General features: G+C 40.1%; 1 long non-coding RNA gene across 1 annotated transcript in view; it reads right to left on the bottom strand.

Moving 5' to 3' along the window:
* Nucleotides 1-7,345, bottom strand: part of LOC150097463 (uncharacterized) — a 93,474-nt gene extending 86,129 nt beyond the window's left edge. The window contains exon 1 of the long non-coding RNA XR_016549698.1: nucleotides 7,199-7,345. This is a non-coding gene — a long non-coding RNA (uncharacterized LOC150097463). The remainder of the gene's footprint in view (nucleotides 1-7,198) is intronic.
* Between the last annotated feature and the right edge of the window lie 424 nt (nucleotides 7,346-7,769).

The raw sequence follows: 7,769 nt of genomic DNA on the forward strand, positions 1-7,769 counted from the left end.
CCTGATAGCCATGTATGCTCCATCCGCTATGAGGATCATGGTTGATTTACGATATTTTAGGGAGGTAGGATTTCAATCTGTGGCCAAGCGAATTCTTGACACTCCTTTCCTCATTTAGTAAGACAATACAAGTTTAAATATTGCTAGTAGATTACCTTGGTCTACAGGATTTTTTGCTGGCAGGTCCCCTAGCCCTGCAGGATTATATTAGTAAGTCAACAGGCACACTTTACTCTGAAGTCTCCCATATTCTCTACTGCTCTCAAACATTTTCAGCCAGCAGGAGAACCTTCCCCGATATGGAAAACATCAAGGAGAAGATCCGGATTCCTTAATAAGGAGCAGTCCCTAGAGATACTGAAGCTCATAGTGGACAAGCTAGAATCCGACTGGAATGACCAGGATGGAGAGGAGGAGGTATCACAAGGAGAATTCATTACTGTTCTGTCACCAAAATCCCCCTGTCAAAACAACTCACGGGGGGGGGGGTATTCTTACAAAAGATGCAGAACTACAGAGGAACAGATGGATGAAGACTCACCAACACCGGATGTCACGAGGAAACACTAAAAAGGTTCCACCTGTTATATTAAGGAACAAGAACAAATGGACCACTGTCTCATCAGCTCTTAGGGAACATAAAATCTCATATTCTTGGGCTAAAAACCAAGATGAAGGAGTCAAAATCCAACCAGCCTCAGTAACTGACTATAGACAAATGACAAAGCTAATGGATAACAAAAGTCTTCCTTACCACACATTTGCTTTACCCAGTGAAAAGAATCTGAAGGTGGTATCGTGGGTTCACCGAAGGTGTCACCTCTGAAGAAATCACTGCTGACCTTATGAGTCAGGGCCTGACCCAAGTCAAAGTGAGAAGGATGCTCAGGTCAGATAAACGGCCTATGCCACTGGTGCTGGTAGAGATTGACAAAATGCAGAAAAAGATATATGAACTGACCCCTATCTGTGGCCTCCGAATTTCTACTGAGCTGCTAAGGGAAAAGTCGTCAGCTGGGCAGTGCCATGGGTGCCAAAGTTTTCGTCATGCTCAAAAACTATGCAAGGTCAATTTCAGGTGTTTAAATTGCAACGAGGGCCACCAGACCATCATATGCACCAAGCCAACATACATGCCAGCTAAATGCGCCAACTGGGGAGGACGTCACCCTGCCAGCTACAAGGGGCGCATTGCATACCCAAAGAACCGCGGGTCAGCAAAAGCTGCCCTTCCAACACCCTACATCGACGCTCAAGGCAGTCATGCAGGTTGCACCCCAATCCAAACAATCTCCAGTTCGACAACTCAGGAAAGAAAACAACCTGCAGCAATGACCAAAACTTATGCAGTGGCCGAACTAAGGTTATTCCATCCCATGAACAAATAAGCTCTAATCTAACGTCAGTATTAACTGCCTCACTAGCTACTATGTTACAAGAATTCAGCATGACAAATCCTTCACCATCCTCCACGAAAAGATTTCTGCAAGGTACCCATTCAATTTTGACAGCCCTCAATAATGAATAAAAGAAAATACAAGCCTAACTCTCTCATGATCACTGCGTGGAATGCAAATGGACTAAGCAACAAAATCCTGGAATTGCAACAGTTTATTCACAGACACACTCCTGATATCATCTTAATAAATGAAACACATCTCAGGCCAACTAATAACCCTAAATTATGGAGCTACATATTGTACAAAACAAACAGACTCACTACCAGTGGAGGAGGAACAGCCGTATACATTAAAAACTACCTAAGCCACAATGTCCTGACCAATCTGCAAACCAAGAACCTAGAGATAACAGGCGTTGAAGTTCATACAAACAACGCTGGCAGTATCTAGATCTATGCTGTATACAATCCAACCAGCATTCCATTACTAGTATCTGACTTGAACTCCATTCTCGGCTCCACAGACCCCATCATCATAGCTGGAGACTTTAACGCCAAGAATACAACTTGGTCCACAATCGATGACAAAGGCCGTACTCTAAACCATTACTCAACGCAAAATTCTATTGTTATAGCCCGACCCACAGAGCCCACCCATCACAGTCCAGCTGAAAGCTCAGATGTACTCGACATCGCAATTCTCGGAAACATCAGATACCAATACCAACTGGAAATGTTAAACGAATTATCATCTGATCACAACCCCATTCTGCTTAAGCTAAGTACACAAGAGCAATTCTCTCCTCAGAACTCTGTCAGACCACATAGGCACAGTAACTATTATCCATAATAAAGAGGAGATAGACATAGCCGTAACAACCTTACCAACCAAATTAAAAACCATTAATATGAGTCACACAAACCACAGTCTTTCACCCTAGTGGTCAGATCCCTCAGGATATCATGGATCTAATCAGATTGAAAAACAAAACCAGAAAGAAGTACCATGGCACAAGAGCCCTACAAGATAAAACTCTGAATAATCTAAATAGACAAGTCCGTGATGCTCTACAAAAACATCGAAACCAAAATTGGGAAACCAAACTGACGACTCCAAACTGATATCACTAAACCAAGAGGATAACTTCGTCTGGAAATTCTTGAGAACCCTCCGCACTAAAAGGCAACTTACACCCTAATTCAGACCAAGAAGGGAGTAGCCCACATTGACAAAGAAAAAGCAGAAGCACTAGATGACAGTTTGAAAACTCAATGCAACCCCTCTTATGAAAATCTGAACATCAATCTTATCTACAAGATAAGATTGAGTCAAGTCAGGTCATAACCCAACAAAAGGATAACTGAGAACCTATCACACCCACTTCTCCAGCAAAAGTTATAAATATCATCACCCATTTGAACAACAACAACAAGGCTCCAGGTCCTGACGGAATCACAAACAGAATAATCAAGCTACTCAACAGAAAAGCCATTGTGCATCTAGTCAATATAATCAATACCATCCTCAGATTCAAGTATTTTCCCTTAACATGGAAGACGGCGGATATCACGCCAATCAAAAAGATTGGAAAGAACTCTCAACTCCTCGAAAGCTACAGATCTCTCAGTCTTCTATCCAGCCTCGGAAAGGTAGCAGAAAAAAGTCATCCTTACAAGGCTTCAGACAGCAACGGATAAGTTAGGAATTATTCCGGACGAGCAGTTCGGATTCAGAAGAAACCATAGCACTGAACAACAAATACACTGGCTGGTTGAATATATCAGTAAAGGTTTCAACTGGGACCTCCACACAGCTGTGGTTTAGAGATGCTCAAAGGCTTTTGATAAGGTGTGGCATCAGGGTCTTCTCTACAAACTCATCAAATTCAATATACCAATTAATCTAGTAAAAATAATTGACACATACCTCAGACAGATACATGCAGGTCAAAATAATGAAACTGTATCAACGAGTCACAAGATCCTGGCAGGTGTGCCACAGGGCTCACTTCTGCTCCCCCCCCCCATGCTGTTTTCTATCTACATAGCTGATATCCCTCATGACCCAAGCTCCACAATCACTGCATTATATGCAGATGATACTGCTTTATTAGCAAGATCTCTCAACCCCAAATTGGCTATCACAAGACTCTCCAAACCAGTATTCATACACTGGAGAAGTGGCTGATGGACTAGAGGATTCAAGCAAACCCTCAGAAGAGTTAAGCCATACTCTTCTCCAAAAAGAAGGTCCAGACTAAGGAGGATATACACCTGCTAGGAGTCAACATTGCATGGCAGACTGAGGTCAAATATCTTGGCATGATGCTTGACAAAAAACTCCATTTCACCAGTCACATAAAACACATAAGCTCGAAGACATCCAAAGTAATCGCGCAACTCTACCCCATGATCAACAGAAAAAGCAAACTAGATACTCAGAACAAACTACTGATATACAGGATGGTAATACGCCCAGTCATCATTTACGCATCTCCTGCATGGAGCCATACCTCGAATACACATATTCAAAAGCTGCAGAGTACAGAATAAATGCCTGAGAATGACTCTGGATGTCCCATGGTATTAGAAGCTCTCAGATTCACCGAGAAGTCAATATTCCCTACATCACATCCCTCCTTCATGATCTAGAAGAAACATTCTTCAGCAAGACAAGCAATCATCCTAAATTGCTGATCACACAAGCTTCAGATTACAATGAAGCAGAATTCTACAAATACAAAAGACCCAAGTCAATTCTATGCTCAGCTGAACACAGCTAATCTCACTACCAGGGAGAACTTAAAGCTCAACAACTCTCCACTCAATGAACTTCTCTCTCAGAAGTGAATGGGGTCAGAAGTGAACCCTGTGGCACTTCTGACCCCCCCCCCCTTGCTGTTTTCTATCTACATAGCTGATATCCCTCATAACCCAAGCTCCAATCACTGCATTATATGCAGATGATACTTCTTTATTAGGAAGATCTCTAAGCCCCAAATTGGCTAAAAGCATTTATGCTTCACCCAACAAATCAGTAACGTTCTACGTTCTATCACTAATCATAGCCAGCAATCTCTGATTGGATGCCGGCGGAGATTGAACTGCCCACTCAGTCTCCAAAAAATAGATAGGGTTTAATAGGCCTTGCCTGCTCCCTATAGGGGAATAAAAAGGCATTAGCAATGATTTCATTCTGCTACTGTACTTTAGATCAGAGGTTTTATCGTTTTTAAATAAAGGTATTATTATTATTATTATTACCCAAGACCTCCCAGATGAGAGTCAAAGACTCATCTGGGAGGTCCTTTTATCATGCACACAGCTAGTGGTGCACACAAGGAGGGGAACAAGGGGCCCTGCCCCTCCCCCCCAAAAAAAAAAGAAAAAAAACACCAGAAAATTTTACAAAAATCTTTTCCTAATTAAAATTAATTTTTTTAAAATTATTTATGTTGTGTCTTATATTTCTATACTACTTATGAATTAGCGGTCACATAAAGTGGGAATACCCTATAGCTCACGGGAATCCCAGTCGCTGTGAACGCAAGGCGAAAGAAGTAGTGCCCTTGCGGACGGAGCGCTACTTCGTTTGCCCGAGTCGGGCCAGAGGAGATCACGGGTATCATGTATTGGCAATCACTGCAGATGCTCAGTCATAGGTCGTATGCAATGTAGTGTGCACTCTCAATTCGTCTACTCAACTCTCCCCCCCGCCTCCAAGATTAAATCACGAGTGCTCCCCCGATTAAATATTGAATGCTCGGCCCCTTCCAAGATTAAATCCTGAGTGCGCTACTGCACACAGCTCATCATACCGTGCTTTGAACACATTCAAACTCCCTGCAGACACCACACTCTCAGGCAAGGCATTCCAATCATTTACAACTCTGCACGAAAAAAAAACTGCCTCTCACTCCCCTACTCACACCTTCTTTATAGTTTCCAGGGATGATCTCTGGTTCTCTCCCGATCTCCCACTATTTTCTGTAGAACTTCTCCAGCATTGATCTTATAACAACCCCCTTACCAATTTGTAGGTCTCTATTATATCTCCCCCTCTTCCTCCTGTCCACCAGACTCTGCAAATTGCATCTCCTCAATCTTTCCTCATACTCGACATTCCAGAGGTCAGAAACTACCTTATTCAGTCGCCTTTGGACCCTTTCCAACATCTCTTCATCTTTCTGAAAACCAGGTGACCAAACCTGGGCACAATAGTCCATGTGTGGCTTAATCAAAGCCTTATACAACGGAACAAGACTCTCCCTACTAGGTATGAAATTGAACATTCAAGTATTTTATTCTCTCATATATATAAAATAAAATGGTGCTGATTTTAAGAATAAAAAATAATTGCTGTTCAGAATTTCAGCAGGTACGCAGCAGTATTTTTCCATAAACCTATCAGTAATTTTGACAATCTTAAAAACAGTTCGTCGTCTTTGCACCGCATTAAAATATGGGAAAAAAATAAACAGCAAGTTGTTTTTTTAAAAAGTCACTTATTTATCGGTAAACTTAATGACATGTTATACTACTACTGAATTTTATAAATTCAGTTTAGATTATACTTGAACACTGTTTAGAAAGTGTTCTTGTTTTCATCCATATTTTACCTTAGCACAAGCAACAATCAGCACATGAAATAAGCACACGACTTGCGTTTTCATATTCTGAGAATATGAAAAGTTGACTTACAACATTATCTGTTTTAAGGTCACATTCGGAATCACGTTTCCATTTTCGGAATTTTTACACCTTTACTCGTTGTCACAAATTTCCGCAAAGAACAATCAATCTTCAAAAAAATTATTATCGAAAATTGTTCATGGGAAAAGTATCCCCATCTTTCATGATTTATATGTTTACTAAAAAACGAACAAAAAAAAAAGAGTAAAGGATGCTGTTTTCAAATGTTGGATTTATAATATAAAAAATTAATTTGTTTCATGATGAAGTTACCGTGTCAGTCAGTGGCGCAACCAGAGAGGGAGAAAGGGGTCTTTCCCCCCCCCCAAAGAAAGAGGAAAAAAAAACACTAGAAAAATTTCCAAACAAACCTTTTCCTAATTAAAATTCTTTTTTTTTATTTATGTTGTGTCATATCTTCTATTTCTATACTACTTATGAATTAGCGATCATTGCTGATGCTCAGTCATGGTTCGTGTGCGATGCGTAGTGTGTATACTCAAATCGTCTACTCAACTCGGGCTGGGCTTCTTCCCCCCCCCCCCCCCCCCAAGATTAAACTCTGAGTGCGCTACTGGTGTCAGTTGTACACGGATTCACCTTCGTTGCTTGCCGCTCCACTAACATTCCATTTGAGATCCTAGAAATTTCTGCGAACAGATATTAGCTGTTAAATCCTGTTATTACAGACGCTCCAGCCTAGGCATGCGCAGTCATAACACCTAAGAGACGACAAATCAAAAGTGTCTGCATGATTGTCTTTCATTAGTTCATTTTTTGCCTATTAGAAGGCATAGTTTTAGATTCATTGATTTTTTTTTTTTTTTTTCGACAGTAGGGAGGGAAACTGATATTAGCGATTCAGAATTTCGATATAGCTAACACTATATCGAAATTCTGTTTTACCCTTTTTCGTTTAAAGTAAAAGCTCGATATATTCATAGAAAATCGTCGGATCTCATATGGTATATGTTATGGTATTTATTCTAGCATGAGATTTTCATTTTAAAGTAATTACCGAATAACAAGTAGTAAGCTTGGGGATGAAGTGCACCTCTGTTCTCGAACTAGGATTATTGGAAGAAAGAATATATAAGAAAAACTTACCAGTTTTCCTGTAAGGATGTCTGGTTAGTACTGTTCTGTACTTTACTGAAAATGATGAGGTAGCGGTGGATGGCTTGCAACTGGGTGCCATTAAAAACGACAGGGAAAATTACAGCCAGAAACGAATAGGAAGTAGTCAGTGCAACATAACGCTGAACAAAGATATTGTTAAATAGAAAAGAGCGAAATGAATGTGTGTGGGTGGGGGAGGGGAAGACAGTCACTTCCTGGGCTTTAACAAGGAAGTCATTGTTTTGCAGTACTCATTTTCAGTAGAGGTGGAATAACTTGTATGAACAGAGATGCTTTTATTCATAAACTTGCTACTCGTTCATTATTAATTAAATTCTTAAATTAATAATTAATGTTTGTTATTAAATATTTAAAAAATGTATACACATATTATAGTATATTAGTAATAAATTATTAAAAATCATATAGAAATTGGAGTTTACTAATGTCTTCATTATATCTTAATCATTTATTTAATTACTGGTATAGAATTTCTCCTCTTTTTGGGGAGAGGAGTTGAGCCTTCCTAATGAGGGATTAGGTAAATATATTTATAACT

The sequence above is a fragment of the Typopeltis vanoorti genome, chromosome 17 (genome assembly GCF_054136105.1).
Source record: "Typopeltis vanoorti isolate ZY-2024b chromosome 17, IOZ_Tvanoo_1.0, whole genome shotgun sequence".
Lineage (NCBI taxonomy): Eukaryota > Metazoa > Arthropoda > Arachnida > Uropygi > Thelyphonidae > Typopeltis > Typopeltis vanoorti.